Source organism: Lynx rufus, unplaced genomic scaffold (genome assembly GCF_022079265.1).
Source record: "Lynx rufus isolate CCGP_SWC_20201006 ecotype Redwood Valley unplaced genomic scaffold, mLynRuf1.p SCAF_8, whole genome shotgun sequence".
Classification (NCBI taxonomy): domain Eukaryota; kingdom Metazoa; phylum Chordata; class Mammalia; order Carnivora; family Felidae; genus Lynx; species Lynx rufus.
In genome coordinates this window covers 11,212,252-11,229,648 of record NW_025814896.1, presented here as the reverse complement: position 1 = coordinate 11,229,648, position 17,397 = coordinate 11,212,252, and the positions used below count along the sequence as shown (strand labels likewise).

The 17,397-nt window shown below is 50.2% G+C and overlaps 1 long non-coding RNA gene across 2 annotated transcripts; it reads left to right on the top strand.

Annotated features, from left to right (window-relative positions):
- Positions 1 to 2,451: 2,451 nt before the first annotated feature.
- On the top strand, positions 2,452 to 17,194 carry LOC124504361 (uncharacterized). 2 transcript variants are annotated; one of them, XR_006960383.1, is made up of 3 exons: positions 2,452 to 2,536; positions 16,616 to 16,781; positions 17,076 to 17,194. It is a non-coding gene; the product is annotated as an uncharacterized LOC124504361 (long non-coding RNA). The 2 variants fall into 2 exon arrangements; XR_006960384.1 differs by lacking the exon at positions 2,452 to 2,536 and adding an exon at positions 12,322 to 12,544.
- The last annotated feature ends 203 nt before the right edge of the window (positions 17,195 to 17,397 follow it).

The following is a 17,397-nucleotide window of genomic DNA, read 5'->3' as shown; positions in this document are numbered from 1 at the left end:
CTCTCTGTGAAGAGTGACCTGGAGGTGGGTTCAGGGGATGGCCTCGAAGGGTGAGGGAGAGCCAGTGTATGGAATGGGTCCTGGCCCCAGGCTGGGAGCAGGCTGGTGGAGGACAGCCATGCCGAAAGCAGTGTGTGGGGACCGCTGTCACAGGCACAGTCACGCTGGGAGAAACGGCTTTGGAAGGTGGCATCTGGGAGGAGGTTCTGGAAGAGGCAGCATCTGAGCAGAACTCTGTAGGGTTGATTTAGGGCCATGCAGAAATTCAAGGGGACCGCTTGGAAAAAGGAAGCAAATGACCAAAGGTTTAATGTGGGTCCATCTGGCCAAGTAAGAAGGGAGACGAAAGTTATTCGGGTTCTCTAGAAAAACAGAACCAATAGGAAATATAAAGATCTGTATGTGAGGAGATTTATTATAGGAATTGACTCATGAGGTGATGGAGATCCAGAAGTCCCACAGTCTGCCCTCTCTGAGCTGGAGAACCAGGAAAGCCAGTGATGTGATTCAGGCCGAGTCCGAAGGCCTGAGAACCGGGGGAGCCGATGTCTGGGGACAGGGGAAGGTGGATACCCCAGCTCAAGCAGAGAGCACATGGGCCCTTGCTCTACGGTCCTGTGCGGGCCCTAAACAGATAGGATGGTGCCCACCTGCACTGGCGAGGGCGATCTTCACTCAGCCTGATTCACGTGTTCCCCGTTTCCAGAAACACCCTCACAGACACACTCAGAAATAATGTTTTACCAGCGCTCTGGGCATCCCTTACCCCATCACGCAGACACAAAAATCTCTTACCGTGAGTCTGCTCCGTGTCAACCTGACAGCCAAGTGCATCTCCTTAAACCATGCTTAATTTCCTAACAAAGACAATGACTAAGTCCTAATTCTGCCTAACACGATCCAGCCCTCCGGGGCACAATCGGGCCACATCTCCCAACTTCCCTCCTCGCAGGAGGCTGAGGTTCAGACAGTTGACGTACCCCTCGAGTCCCACGGCTATGAAGGGGCTGCCTGGCTTTTCATCTCAGGTCTGTTTGGGGGCGGGGGGAAGCTGCCCAAGGTGGGTTCAAGCCAACTTGTAGCATGTGGACTTTATTTTATAGGCAATAAAGTCATTCTTTCTCCTCTTAAGCCATAAAACTTCGTCGTCTTTGCACGTCTGTTTTGAATTACACATTCCAGTCCCTCGAATCTTTTGATAACGAGTGTCCTTAAGGGAGAGGTTGTGCTCGTGGTTTGGAGAACGTAACCCGCTGCAGCACAGGAGACGCCTGAGGACTCCGGACACCTATACGCCAGGATGTGCAGCACGTATATTTCAGCGTCCGAGAAACCGTGGCTTGTGAACGCTCTATCCGTGGGCCGACGCCAGCCAGCTGCCCGATGGTAAATAGGAGACGTGTGTTCCTTCTGCCGCTTAAACTCCCTGCCTTTGCTCTGAGCAGTAGGTACCAAAAACAAATACGTATTTGTTGAAGTTCTGTTTCATTCTGTTTGGATTCCAGGTGTTGAGATACAGTCGTGTCTTTTATGTGATGCATTTTTTTAAAAAAAAGGTACTTAAAGGGGCGCCTGGGTGGTGCAGTCGGTTAGGCGTCCGACTTCAGCCAGGTCACCATCTCGTGGTCCGGGAGTTCGAGCCCCGCGTCAGGCTCTGGGCTGATGGCTCAGAGCCTGGAGCCTGTTTCCGATTCTGTGTCTCCCTCTCTCTCTGCCCCTTCCCCGTTCATGCTCTGTCTCTCTCTGTCCCAAAAATAAATAAACGCTGAAAAAAAAAAATTTTTTTTTTTAAAAATGTACTTAAATCTTTACGGTTTAACAGCCATGGAAAAAGTCTTGACATATTTTCAAAGGGAAAGAGGTGGGGCAGGAGGGAGGTGACAGAGATCGAAGGTACAGTTATCAAAACCTAAGAACTGGTGCAAACCAACCTCATTGGAGGCAACCAGGACTTCTGAAGGGAAGGAAAATCAGCTTGCTTTCCGTTTGAGCGTTTATACAATCCGGGACACCCAGAGGGAGCCCGTCTGTGGGGCAGGAGTGACCCTAGGACTCCTCGGGGGGCTGCAGTGGACAAGAGGGTGACGGCACTAAAACAGCAGAATTGCCTTCCAAGGTCAGTCCGTGCTTTTCCAGAAAGTGCAGTGTCTCCCTACCTGCCTCGGCAAAAACAGCCACTGGTGCTCTTTAAAAAGGCAGGTTTGGGGCGCCCGGCTGGCTCACTGGGTAGAGTGTCGACATTGGGTGTAGAGATTACTTAAAATCTTAAAAAAAAAAAAAAAAAAAAAGGCAGGTTTAAGGGCCTCATCCCAAACCCGGTGAGACAGAATGTCCAGGAGAGACGGTTAATTGAGCAATTATGGGCGAGTTACTCAACTCACACGGGCCTCGGTTTCTTCATCTTACAGTAGTGACAGGAAGAGCCCTCAGCCGTGGGGCTGTGTGAAGATTTAATCGGCATTCAGGTGATGAGCTTAGCAGCGTGCTGGCACCCGGTCCACACTGTTACCTGCTCACCTCCCGTTTTCTGTTCCAGGTAAGGCACAACTCTGCAAAGTCGCCCTCTCTAACCTCCATCTCAAGAGGTGCCCAGTGGTGGCAGTCCCTGCAGAATCCAGTCTGCGTCTTGATCGAACCTTAATCAGTACATCGCACCCGTTTCATGCGTTGGTGACACTGCCGGTGCCATCACGTTGGCCGACCCTTCACCAGGGGGAGTAGCGTTTGTATGCTTGGGTTCAGTCTGAGATGGTCAGCGCCTCTGAGAACTGAGCTTGGCCCTTCAGCGACATGCATGGGGCCACTTAAACGTGGATTTTTTTTTTCAACAAATATAGCACAGTACTGCAAGTTTATTTCTCTTCCTTGGGATTTTCCTTTCTTTTCTTTTTAATGTGTGTTTATTTATTTAGAGAGAGAGAGAGTCCCACACAGGTTCTGCTCTGTCAGCACAGAGTCAGACACGGGGCTCCATCCCACGAACCGTGAGATCATGTCCTGAGCCGAAACCAAGACTGGGGTGCTTAACTGACGGAGCCACCCAGGTGCCCCTCTTCCTTACGATTTTCTTAATCACGTTTTCTTTTCTCTAGCTGACTTCATTGTTACGATACAATATATAATACCTGTAACATGCAAAGATACGTATTAACCCACTGTTTATGGTATTGGTAAGGGTTTCCAGTCAACAGTAGGTTATTAGTAGTTAACTTTTTGAGAGGCAGAAGCTATACATGAATTTCCAGCTGCGCAGGGCCGGTGCCCCCAACTCCCACATTGTTCAAGGGTCAACTGTACATAGATTTTGATTGATCACCTTCGTTTCCCTGTGAGCTCTCACTCTGGGCCAGAGCTGTTCTGGATTGCGGAATTAAAGTAGGAAAAACACAGTCCACGCCTACATGGAGCTCACACTGTCACAGGGGAGGCAAGTAATAAACAAAGCCAATAGATAGGTCCAGAATCTATCTGATCCTTTCTTACTGGAAGCAGAGCTGGAAGAAGGGAGGGAGTGGCAGAGGGAACGTCAAAGGCCCTGAATGAGGGGAAGGGTGTTGGTAGATAAGGTTAGGGAAAGGAGGAAAGATAGAGGCTCTCTGGAGGCTATTGAGAGAAGTTTGCATTGACTCTAAGTGAGATAAGAAGCTTTCAGGGGGCTGCCACCGGCCCCGGGACGTGGTCCCAGGTTGTTCCGGAAGCTTTCTGGCTTAGAGTCAAGAATAGACTGGGGCGCCTGGGTGGCGCAGTCGGTTAGGCATCCGACTTCAGCCAGGTCCCGATCTCGCGGTCCGTGAGTTCGAGCCCCGCATCAGGCTCTGGGCTGATGGCTCGGAGCCTGGAGCCTGTTTCCGATTCTGTGTCTCCCTCTCTCTCTGCCCCTCCCCCGTTCATGCTCTGTCTCTCTCTGTCCCAAAAATAAATAAACGTTGAAAAGAATAGACTCTAGAGGGGCAAGAGGAGAAGCAGAGAGAGCAGGGAGGAGGCTCCTGCAATAGTCCAGCCAAGAGATGGCGGCGAGTTGGTCCGGGGGAGGAGATAGGAAAGTGGTGGGAAGCGGTTGGCTTCCAGAGGTATTTTGGACGTCAGGCCAATGGGATGGGATGTGGGTGTGAGGGAGCAGAGGAGTCAAGGGTGATGCCAGCAGTAGTCACCTGGAAGCTCCAACAGCACGGGCGGACAAACCTTGATGAGAAGGCGTGTGGAGAGATCAGGAGTTCGATTTGTATCGCATGAAGTTCGAGACGCCTAGTAGATAGAAATGATGAAGGGACCAGGCAGGCAAGTAAATACATGTATGGGTTCAGGGGAGAGACGGGGAGATAACAGCGTGAAGGCCACGAGTGCGTAGGTGGTGTTTAAAGCCGTGACGTTGAGGGCTGACCTGGAAGAGTCCTAAGGAGAAGAGGTCCAAGGCCCGAGCCCTGGGGGTCCCAGCATTTAGAAATGGGGGCCAGTCACCCAAGCGTCACTAGAACGCAGCAAGGGGCCGGGCCGTGCGCATGCCCGTTGCTTCCGTGCTCGCCGGGCAGGTGGAAGGTCCCACACGGGCTCATCTTTTAAGAGAAATTTAAAAACAATTACTCCTCTTTTTAAAGTGGAATTTGGGACAGATGGCCATTGGCATCTTTGACATTTCGTGGGACCCTCGTAATGCACCCCTGGGCTGGGTGAGGGCCCCCTGTGTGGGAAAGCGTTAAGACACACGGGGCTCCAGATCTGTGTCACCACTTCCTGGCTGTGGGACTAGAGACAGGTCCCTGCACTCAGCGGGCTCTCATTTTCCTGGTCCACAAACGGGAGACACTAAGGGTTCCTAGCCACCTCCTCAGAAGGAAATGACATCAGGCCTACGGAGGCCTTGGCTTTACACAGCCAACGCTCCCTGAATGGCCGCCATTGTTGTGGGAACAGAAGGCAGAGGGTCTGCGGGGCTGGGCGGAGAGCCCTGGTGCTGTGTGAAGGAAGGGGAGGGGTGTCTCTGGCCCCGGGGCTGCAGAGGAGCAGATCAGACGACTCCACCCCTGCAGCCCTCAGACTGGGCCTTCCCAGACCTGCCTGGGTGTGGTGCTTAGTGCCTGCAGGCTGTCCAGAAGGTCTGCCCTGGGGGTTACACCTCTAGCTCCTCGTCCTGAATGAAGCAGCCGTGTAGAGGTGGGGAGTGACGGGGAGACAGGGTTCACAGCAGACTTAGGGCCTCGGATGGCCAGAGAGGGCAGTGATGCCATGAATGGAAACGGAGCGCGCCGAAGTCAGAGAAGCGAAGACAGATGATCATATTTAGGAGACGAGGAATTCCGGGAGAAATGAGAGCAAAGGGAGTGTCCGAGGAATTTTGGGATGCGGCCACCTCTTGTCCTTAAATCACCTCTTCAGAGCAGCTCACCAGCGATAAGTACAAATGACTCTGACCTCAATTAAGTCTCAACTCTGAGAACAAATTAGCACCCCGGGAGCGGCTGGCGAGTGCTCCTCTGGGTGGACAGACCGCACACTTCCAGCTCAGACTGCCCTCTGATGGACGCCTCAGCTGCACATCCTGGTCCCTGAACTCCACGAGAGAAGGAAAACGGACACCCAGCCTTTCCCATCCAGATATCATCCTACTTTCGCGATCGCTCTGTGAGAGACTCCTGTTTCCAAGGTGGGGAAACGGAGGCACAGAGAGGCTGAGCACCGTGCCCCAAATCTCAGTCGGAGCAGAGCTAAGCTTGGAGGCCAAGTTCTGTGCTTCACTCACTAGACTCAGCTGCCCCTGGAGGTGACGAGAATGACTCGGTCACATGGGACCGGACGTTCCTCCCAAAGGGGCCGCCAAGGCACCCAAGTCACAGTCCCTTTCTTACGCGACTTAAGACCCAGTCTTAAGGACCGAGGTTCAACTCTGAGACAAATACGCTTGTTCAAAGCCTCTGCTCCTGGTTCTGGGCAGGGCCCCAGACCAGTCAAGGCAAAAAACTGTAACGCCGTTAGAGGCTGATAAAAAACCTGGGGACCTCGCTGGACAGAGAGTCAGGAAGCCGTGTTCTTGGCCGCGTCTTGAACTCACGTGTGACTTCCAGCAAGCTCTTCCCTGGGTCGGCCTGTTGATCAGCAAAAGGAGGGGGTAAGTTCAACAGGTCACTTTCCGCCTTTAAAACCTGATGACGATGGGCACTATCCCTCAGGAGGACAACTTTGGCAGTCCCTACACATTTAAATGTGCACACCCACTGATTTCTTGAAACGGGTCTAAGAAATACACACAGAAGCGCACGAGACAGTTGCTTAGGATGTTCACTGAAACACTGAGTAATGACGACTTAAGTGTCCACCATCACAAGACTGTCTAAACGAGTTACAGCATACCTACACCTTGGATGGCAACGCAGCCTGGAAAAGAAGAAGGAATGTAAGTAATAATGAAGTGTCACCATGATATATTCATGAGTGAAACAAGAAAGATTTGTCCAAAAAAATATGGTATGTGCACATTGGTATATGTATAACGAAAGATCTAGGAAGAGAGCAAAGGGGAAACTTATTTTTCACCTACAAAATGCCTTACTTTCTTTTTTTTTTTTTAATTTTTTTTATGTTTATTTACTTTTGAGAGAAAGAGAGACAGAGGCATGAGCAGGGGAGGGGCAGACAGAGAGGGAGACCCAGAATCCGAACCAGGCTCCAGGCTCCAAGCTGTCAGCACAGAGCCCGACATGGGGCTCGAACACACAGACCGAGAGATCATGACCTGAGCTGAAGTTGGCCGCTTAACCAACTGAGCCACCCAGGCGCCCCTGGAATGCTTTACTTTCATAATAAAAATTATTTTAAAATATTTTACTCAGTAGAGTAGTGTACGTAATAAAAGGGAAGTCTCATATGGACTCATGTAAGTGTTCAAGTTCTTGAACTACCAGAATAACCCGATGAGGAGAGATCTGCAGTGTTGCACAGATTCAGGTGTGTGCCCAGTGCTTTACGCATCAACTACAGCCGCCAACCTGAGGGGTGGCCTCTTTGACAGGTGGGGAAGGGGAGGATTTGCAGACTGATTTTCGAGGCTCTTTCTACTGCACACAGGACTCTGCACCCTTTGGATTCCTACAAACTCATTTATGTTCCCGTCTTTCGGGGTTTCATCCCCAGGAGGACACTTAGCAGACTGTGTGGTAATCGTGGGCTCAAGGGCAACACTCTTCAAAAGGGGGCCTCTGCCGAACCTTAACTAAAAAATTGGGGCTTACATTTTATAGGTCTTTGGGATTTTTTAATTTCATTCTTTTTCCGGCAATTCATTTTTATTATATTTTACAAAAATATGCATCTGCAGTGATTGGAAAATTCTTTAAAACCTGGTCCTTCTGGGGGCGTCTGGGTGGCTCAGTCGGTTAAGCCTCTAAGTCTTGATTTTGGTTCAGGTCATGATCTCGCGGTTCGTGAGTTCAAGCCCCGAGGAGTCTGCTTGGGATTCTCTCTCTCTCTCTCTCTCTCTCTCTCTCTCCTCCTCCTCCTCCTCCTCCCCACCTCAAAATAAGTAAATAAACATGAAAAAAAATTTTTTTAAAGCTGATCCTTCGGCAATATCTCTGAGAAGCACCGGGCTGCTGGAGAGAAGAGAGTTGTCCGCACTGTCACAGGCATTCCATGTTTGGCATCTGAATGAGCAAATCGCTGAATGAATGTGTGTGTGAATGAGCAATAATAAGGCACAGGGAAGAAAATGCCCAGAATCTCGGTTTCTCATTTAGGGCCATGCAGAGGACCATGCAGAGGGTGAGAGCTTAGGACTTCAAGGTCATGGCCAGTCTTGATAGGAGCATCACTAAATGCTCACTCTTCTGACTTGAATTGTTTTTTTAATGTTTATTTATTTTTGAGAGAGACAGCGTGAGCCGGGGAGGGGCAGAGAGAGAGAGAGGGAGACACAGAATCCGAAGCGGGCTCCAGGCCCTGAGCTGTCAGCACAGAGCCCGACGCGGGGCTCGAACTCACGAACCGTGAGATCATGACCTGAGCCGAAGTCGGACGCTCAACTGACTGAGCCACCCAGGCGCCCCTCACTCTCCTGACTTTAAATATGGAGCTGGGAGATCTTTTTCCCCAGGGCATGGAAATGACCCACCAGGGAAAAGTAAGGTGAGGGCCACGCACAAATAAAAAGCAGCATTCACTGCTCATGATTATAAAGTCAGACGAAGTTTGCAGACTAAGATAAACATTCTCCTTACCAGCCTGAACAAGTAACAGGAAACACAAGCCACATGCACAAAACTCTTATTTTAAGCACTGCTGTTTAAGAGGAAACTTTTGGACCATTTACCTCAGGGCAAAGAAATTGAGGAGTGGGCAGGGTGCCACCCTGGGGCACAGGCTCAACTGTGAGGGAAACGACTTCAGCCTGAAGTTTTTGCTTCAGAACATGGGCAAAAACTCCCCAGTCCAGAAGGCTGCCGGGTACACCTTGCTCCATTTTGAAATTTCCCACAGGCGCTCTCCAGAAACAAATAGATCTTCACTATACTCTCTTTAGAGACCTGAAACTAGAAAAATGACATCTGGAGGCACCTGGGTGGCTCAGTCGGTTGAGCGTCCGACTTCGGCTCAGGTCACGATCTCACGGTTTGTGAGTTCAAGCCCCACGTCGGGCTCTGGGCTGATGGCTCAGAGCCTGGAGCCTGCTTCCGATTCTGTGTCTCCCTCTCTCTCTGCCCCTTCCCTGCTCATGCTCTGTCTCTCTCTGTCTCCAAAATAAATAAAAACATTTAAAAAAACTTTTTTAAGAAAAATGACATCTGCTCGTGCAACAGAGAGCAGAGTCAGAATGGCCCCGAGTCCTAAGCCCTTCCTCTGTGGGTGCAAATGTTTAGACAGACCCTTATCTTCCCCAGCTCACCTCGGTCTCCCCATGTGCGAATGGAATGATTGCAGGACCCGAGTTAACGTGAGGAGTAAATGAGACAATGTGTGTCGTGCAGTTCGCTCAGGCCTGACATGGCGCGAGTCTCCAACCAACACTAGCTCGGGGCTCTCTCTAATCACAGACCAAAGTGCAAGCCCAAAAGAGTCTTGGGCAGTGACAGGTGCCATTTATTCAACCCTGGCCCTGGGCCAGAAACAATGTTAAGTGACACGTTTATGGTCTGGTGGGATTCTTGGTACAACTTCCGAGGTAGCTACTCAGTATCCCCTTTTGGAGATGGGGACTCAGGACTTGGACAGCTGTGGGGTCCACTGTCCCAGCTCCACCAGCCCAGAGGCAGCCAGGCAGGAACTGAACCAGGCTCCTCCCCAGCTGTGCTCCCGATCATCACCCAGCTCTCATGCCCTTGACTTCCTGGGGATGAGATCGTGGGCATCGGCTTTGGCTGGCTTTGTTGTTGTTCTCAAGCCTTCATCGTTGGTATGATTTTACAAAAACTTGGCATTCCCTTGAATTTTTAAAAAAAATATGTTCAGTTCTTAAATGTCCCCGGGGCGTGGGGCAGGGAAGGTTTCGATCAATGATTTAGTTCTCTTCTTAATGCTGAATTTAATAAGGCAAAGTCACTGGATCTCCATTAACAAGTTGAGTTGTTTGTTGGTTTATTTTCATTTTGGAAACTCCTCTCCATAGTGAACCACTCTCCCTCTGCTGAAAAAAATCCCATGAGGAATTCTGATCAGATGCCGGGGCTGTGGGGCAGATCCCCTGGGGAGTATCAAGTTTCTAGAAGGCTCCTAGAAGGCAACAAGTCTTGCAACCTGACTCTTAAGTGACTTTTTACCTGTTGGATTATCTCAGGGCAAGGGGAAAAGGACACAGGCATGCTTTCTGCTTCCAAGCATAATTATGTATTTCATAAAGGAAGAGAGATTTTGGGGCCAACGGTTGAAATTCACTTGACCCTATAGAAGGCCACACAGAAGGGTGAGAGCCCCAGAACCCAACTACCATTTCTGCCCCTTGTCTGTGTGATTCTGAGCAAGTTACTTAACTTCCCTGTAACTCCGTTTGCTCATCTGTAAAACGTGGGTGATGACAGTAACAGTGCCTAAACCCATGTTTCCGTGAAGACAAAATAGGGTTTGCCAGAGACCGAGAGGCCTTCCCAGAACCCTCAGGGATAAAACCGGGGAAGTCCCAGGCAGACCAGGGTGAGTTGATCACCCCAGGATGAAATGAGAGTACGGTCTAAATGCCTTAGGAACAAACTCTTGCACGTTTGCTGCCCCATAGTCTTGGCTGCCCAGTAGTTTCTGTTCACGGCTGCCTCCAGCCACGGCTGCCACGGTCCTCGTTTATTTATTAGCCGCTCTGTAGGGGCCTTCTGTGTGCCTACAACACCTCTGATACCACACCCCCCAAGTCCCCAGTAAATGCTTCTTGCCGTTCGCAGAACAAGCTTCAAGAGAATTTATCATATGCCAGGCAAGCAGCTTTTCAGCAAATCTTTATCTTCCTCAACCCTCAGGCAGCATCTGACTTGCAGGTTAAAATGGAGAAAATGCTCCGTGGTGACAGAGGCAGGGATGGGAGTGACGTGTCCATACGCAAGGGACGCCCAATGATTGCCAGCAGCCACCAGCAGCTAAGGAGACAGGCCTGGACCATTCTGCCTCGCAGCCTCCAGAAGGAACCACCCCCGGCAGCACCTTGATTTTGCACTTCTGGCCTCCAGAACCGTGAGAGCACAGACTTCTGTTGGCGGAAGCCCCCTCGTCAGTGGCACTTGGTTACAGCAGCCCTGGGACTTCACAAGCCAAGGCCAGACCTTCACAGGCTCGTGTCCTGACAAATGCAAGAGCCTGCCTGCCCTTCACTGGTCTCCCTGCCTGCCATCTGTCTTCCCGCAAGGCTGGCTCAAAGCACCAGCTTCTGGGGCGCCCGGCTGGCGCAGTCGGTGGAGCGTGCGACGCTTGATCCCAGGGTTGTAAATTCGAGCCCCACTTTGGGCATGGAGGTTACTGAAAAACAAAATCTGTAAAGCAAAACGAAAAAAACCCCACCAGCTTCCGACTCTCGGGTCAGAAACACCCAACGACACCCAATGCCTCGAGCACACTTCCCGAACTTATTTGAGGGTCAGAATCCCACAGATGGTAGTTAAAATTCCAGGTTCCCTGGCCCGGCTCCAGACCTCCAGAAATGGGCTTGCAGAAAGGGAGCCTCAGGAATCTGCATCTTTAATAAACACCCAAGATGATTCTTAACCTCAGGCACAACTGGGGGCAGGCTGGCCCACAAGATAAAATCCAGACGAGATCAAGGATCTTGGTTCAGCGATTTCCACACCATGGCACCAACCTCCTATCCGAATGTCACTTCCCAAGGCCTTCTAGGCCCTCTGTGCGGCGTGCCTCACGGGCCATCTTGCTCATCATCCCCTACACAAGGATGCTTCCGTACCTCGAGAACAACTCTGGCCTCGCCACTTTCCTCCCTAAAACTGCTCTGCATTTCCTACCGCTTCTAAGTCTAGAATCTAGAATCTGAATGATGCCACAGACCTTAAAAGTTGTCTCTGATTATTCGGAGGCAGCCTTCCAGTAAACTCGGGGTAAAACCCAGACTCCGCATCTCCTCCCGCTTCTAAGTCTAGAATCTAGAATGTGAATGATGCCACAGACCTTAAAAGTTGTCTCTGATTATTCGGAGGCAGCCTTCCAGTAAACTCGGGGTAAAACCCAGACTCCGCATCATCCCCTGCAGGGCCCGGGCCGGCCCACCTCCGGCCTTCAGTCTCATTAGGAGCCTTCTCCTTCGGCCATGAAGCTCCAGGCACGGGCTTCCCTGTAATTCCTCAGACACACCACGTTTTTCCCCGCCTGGATCCTTGACATGTGCTCTTTTTCCCGTGACCAACACCTTATACTACTTAAATGTCACCCCCTCAGAGCTTTCCCTACAACGCATCCTAGGTAGAATACACACACACACACACACACACACTTCATTTACTCTCAGTCACCACACTCTGTTCAGTCAATGGCCAACACCTAAAAATCACGAAGTTTCAGGGGCACCTGGGTGGCTCAGTCGGTTAAGCATCCAACTCGGTTTCCGCTCAGGTCGTGATCTTGTGGTTCACGAGTTAGAGCCCCGTGTCAGGCTCTCTCTGCCCCTCCCCTGCTTATGCATGCTATCTCTCTCTCTCTCTCTCTCACATTAAAAAACAAAACAAGGGGGTGCCTGGGTGGCGCAGTCGGTTAAGCGTCCGACTTCGGCTCAGGTCACGATCTCACGGTCCGTGAGTTCGAGCCCCGTGTCGGGCTCTGGGCTGATGGCTCAGAGCCTGGAGCCTGTTTCCGGTTCTGTGTCTCCCTCTCTCTCTGCCCCTCCCCCGTTCATGCTCTGTCTCTCTCTGTCCCAAAAGTAAATAAACGTTGGAAAAAAAAAATTAAAAAAAACAAAACAAAACAAAACAAAAATCAGGAAGTTTCACATAAAAATGTCCGGCCTCTTGAAGAATTGGCAGAGCTGCCCGCACAGAACCCGCATTCTCCCACAGCCACACAGAGAGGAGGTGAGCCCTTTGCTGGAGCGGGAGGCCTCTGCAAGCCTGCCCAGGCCCTGCACTCCTTTCAGGTACCTGCCCGGGACAGAAACAACCGCCTTTGCGACACTTCCTTGCCCCCCTCCCAAGTTGGGCTCGCTTGCTTATCATCTGTCTGCCTTGTGGAGAGAGATGGCTTTATTCCCCGGGGCAGCCCCAGCGTCTCGCCCGTGCCCGACACCTAGCTGGACCTCACTAGACGTCGACTGATTAAATGGGTAAATGAATGGATGGATGTCCTGCCTCCTCCCTGTGTCCCATAAGCCATACCATTCATTTTGCCATTTAATTATCCCCTTCCCTGCATCACTCATTAATGTGCTGCCCCCGGTGCCTCCCTCCTCCATAGAGCTTATGAAAATACAAATCTGATCCTTTCATCGCCCAGTTGTAAACTTTTGAGGAGTCTCCCAGCACCAACTGGAGAAAGCATAAACTTGTCACTGTCACGGAGGCATCTGAGGCCCTTCTCATCTGGTTTCCACCTACTTCTCCAGCCCCCACCTCACGAGAGGGCCATCACCCAGTACGCCCACACCCCACGCAGTGGCTCAGGGAACACACCATGTTCTTTCCCCACCCCCACAACTCTGCAGCAAAAGCTCCCTTTCCCTGGAATGCCTCCTCCCCCGTCCCACACCCGCCCCCCCCTCCATGCCTCTAGCAAACTCCTACTCATTCTTCTGCCCTAGCTCTAACCAAAGTCACCTCACTGTGAAACACTCCAGAGCCCCCCAGGCTGACTTAGTCACTCAGTCTTTTCTGCCCACCCCCCCCCCCCCCCCGCTTTCATACCCTGGCCTTAGCCGTGAGTAATGGCTCAAAATAGCAGCTGGTGTCTTCCGAGTGCCTGCCGTGTGCCAGGCACAGAGTGAGCTTTATCGCTTTTAATCCTCACGCTCATGCTGAGCCCCTGCCTGGAAGGAAGCCTCTCCCCTACCCCCCTGCCCCTACAGCGCCCCCCCCCCCAGACACAGGGGATCACTTTCTTCCCTCCAGCTTCCTTGAGAGGCCATCCCTGCCACCCCATGTTAAATTTTCTTTCTCTTTCCACACCTTACCCCACCCCCAGGCCTCCTCATCTCCCTTCCCTGCTTTAATTTTCTCCCTGACTCCTCTCACTAACACACACACATTTTGATTAATTAATTTGTGTATTCTATCTCTACCCCGTGGAATGTCAGCTCCAGGAGGGCAGGGACTTTATCGTGTCTCCTTTACGACTGCATGCCTACCGCCTAGAATCAGTGCCTGGCACATCATAGCCACTCAATAAATACTTATTCAAAGAGGGTAGATCTTATGACTATCTTCGGTTTATGCCCAAGGGGAGTGGCCTTTACAGAGATCGAGGTGAGTCCCACAGAGGGTTGGTGGCTGAGCCGAATGTGATCTCTGGGTGGTCCACGCCCAACAGCCGACCACCGCCCTTAGCTGCCGTGGCCACCACTTCCTGAAGACCTCTCTCCATCTCTGACTTCTCGGTTAGACGTGGAGGCAAGAACTCTTGCCTTGGAGTTCTTGCCTTGTCCTTGGAACTCTTGCCTTGTCTTTGGAGGCAAGAACCCTTTTCATATTTGTGTTTCCTTGCCTGGTCTGTGGTTGGTGCCCAAGGATGTTTGCTGAACCAATCTGTACGTGAACTGTGAAATGCTAGATGGTAGGAATCGTATCTTCACTTTTTATCCTTTATCTCCACGCGAGAAGCAGTGTCCTATACATAGAGGCTTTCCTTATTGCACTAATGAATTGTGTTATGGCCATAGGTAGTAAAAGTAATTAGCAATAATGACAATAATAGGCAACATTTATGAAGCCCTTAGTCTGTGCTAGGCCCTGTCCTAAGTGTACAAAGGCACAGGAATGAAGACAATTAACTAACTCTCTTATGATCCTCATTTCACAGATGAGGAAATGGAAGCTCAGAGAGGTTAAGAACTTGCCCGAGGTCACACAGCTAGGAAATAGCGGAGTGTAGGATTTGAGTGTTGGCACCTAGGAGTCACGTGCTTAGCTACTCTAGGCTGCATCCCGGCCTCTTTAAGAGAGATCCATGAAAAGGCTACCCTGTGTGAAAACAGGAGTGGCTTGTTACACATTTCTGTTTTATTTCAAGGGATTTCTTGAAATTCCTCCAAAAGCTTTGGTAGGTAGGCATCATTACTTGCTAAGTAGTAACCACCAGTATACATGTTGTATTTGATGGTTGGCAGAGTTCACGTACAGTTTCTCATCTGATCCCTACAACAATGTGATGAGGTGGCCACTGCCGTCTCCTCTCATAGAAGAGGAATCTAAGGCTCTGAGCGGTTAAAGGAACAAGGCCAAGGTCACCCAGCCGGTGAGGAGCAGAGCAAGGGCTCAAGTTAACATCTATCACTTGAAAAACTGAGGACTTGAGTGTTTCCAAATAGAAAGCTCTTCCGGTGTTACTTAAAAGTCAATAAGATAATCCACGGGAAAGCACTGGGCACGGCTCCTGGAACCAGGTAGGACCCTCATAAATGTTCATTTTGATCATCTTCTCAACACCTCCTAGGAACTGGAATATTTTAGCTGATGACTGCAGCCTGCCTGTTGAGCCTGATGGAAACATTACACTTTTCATTCTAGTTCATCCCTGGTGATGTTGAAATGATGATCAATCTCCATTATCCCTGGGGTGCCCTAGAATGTTAAGAGCTGGAAGGGATTGTGCAGATGAGCTCATCCAGTGCCTGCACTCACAGATGGAGAAATTGAGTCCCAGAGAGGGAAAAAGTCAGAGGGCAGACTTCTCAAGAGCAGGGCTCTTGCACTGTGCCTGGCACATAGCACCTCCCACAAAGATGGGCTTTTACTGAAGAAAAGGGCATCTAGCTTCTTAAAGGCTACAGGAGATAATTCACCAGTTTCCTGAGCTTTGAGCACGTCCACCCCCACCCCCACACAAAGTACCAAAGTGTTAGAAGCTAGTAACCAGAAAACCGATCATGTGACTTAATTCCACCTCTGCTAAAAGGCTTAAAATGCTTTGGTGAGTAGTCTGAGATTCATAAACATACACTTCAACTCTTTCTCAGAGAATTATTAACCAGCTCCCTCTCCATCAAAACTGGAACTTGAGCAATCAAGGAGAAAAAGAGCTGGCAAGAGAAACGTCTTGAATAAAATCTTTTTTTTTCTTATTTAAAAAAATTTTTTTTAATTTATTTTTGAAGGAGAGAGAGAGACAGAGTATGAGTGGGGGAGGAGCAGAGAGACAGGGAGACACAGAATCAGTAGCAGGCTCCAGGCTCTGAGCTGTCAGCACAGAGCCCGACGCAGGGCTCGAACCCACAAACTGTGAGATCATGACCTGAGCTGAAGCCGGATGCTCAACTGACTGAGCCACCTAGGCGCCCCCTGAATAAAATCTTAACACCAGTATATATGATTTCTTGGCACCTCTCTCTTCCTCCCCCCCCACCTAAGAGTTGGAGGATGAAGGAAAGAAAGAAGTGTTATTGTATAAAACATGAATCAATAAAACTAATCGTGGAAAAGTACACACTCTTTCCACCTCACAAGGTAGGTTCCAAGAGAAAACAGTCGTGTTAAGTTGGAGACGGACTTAAAGACAGAAAGTACTGAAAAGGAAGATGCAACAGAGATGTAACCCTCATTGGTTTTTCCAGAGCAGAGACGGGCTGGAAGGACACGACAGTGTGTGGCTGTGATTATCAGCGGTAGCCGATTGCCAACTAATGATTTTGAGAACCTATAATTTATCGAGTTTGTGTCATACCTTACTTGTCTTGCTAACTCACTGGGTACTAATTCTCCGAGGCATGGGACTAGCTTTTATTCCACACGTAAGTCTTGAGCAGCTTTGGCTTGAGGATTTGGGGGTGGGGAGGGATGATGGAGAGAAATGAGATTAGGGTTCGGTCTTGGAACTAAAGAAACAGAAATATAAACCCTCTGTGCTGTTTCTCTGGGCTTCGTGCTTCTCAAGTAAGGCTGAAATGCAGGCCCTGACAACTCACTTGTGGCCACAGCAGCTCTTGGAATGAAAGGGGTCCCCCTCCTCCACAACACGTTTATCAAATTCAAACTATCCTCCACATTCCTTCCTTACACAGCTCAGGCGCACCTATGACGCAAGCCTCGGAGCAAATTCCGCGCAGGAGATCCAGGAAGCTCTGGCCTGGCCCTCCCTTCTAGAAAGGAAAGTCCAAGAGGGATGCCACACCCAGACGAGGGGAGAGAGGACGTGACAATACCTCCAGGAATGCAGAGCCCACGCAGGTGTGTTGGCATCCACGAACTTCCTTTCGAAAAGGGCCTGATAAACCAGCCAGCCACCCAATAATCGCTCACATTGAACTGGGGCCCTGGTTTCCAGGGCATGGCGACTGGGGAGAGGAGGGTGACAGCTGAGAATAAAGGTTCCTAAAGGCTGTGACAGGTTTTTCTATTCAACGGTCTTAAAGTGGGTTCCCTGGGTGTCCCTGAGACCTTTTTAGGGGATTGCTCAAACCTAACACGATTTTCACAATGCTAACACAGCCACTTCCTCTTGTCACCCTCGTTGTCTCACAGGTATATACAGTGGTGTTTTCTGAAGGGGCATGACATGTGATGATTATCACCCTGATGACTGTTGGAAGGTGTGCTTTTGTGTTCCTGTGTTTGGACATCGATGAACAGTAAAAGACGTGACACACATAAACAAAATGCTTGGGGGCCTCTATAATTTTTAAGAGTGTTAATGGGTCTTGAGACCAAACTGTGGAGCTGCCCCAGCACAGCATCGCACCTCATTTCCAGCGCACGTTGAGTCACATAGCAGGTGCTTCTGAACAGATTAGAGGTGGCAGGCCTTATTACTATTCTGCCTGGGGTGGAATCCTTTCCATCCCTT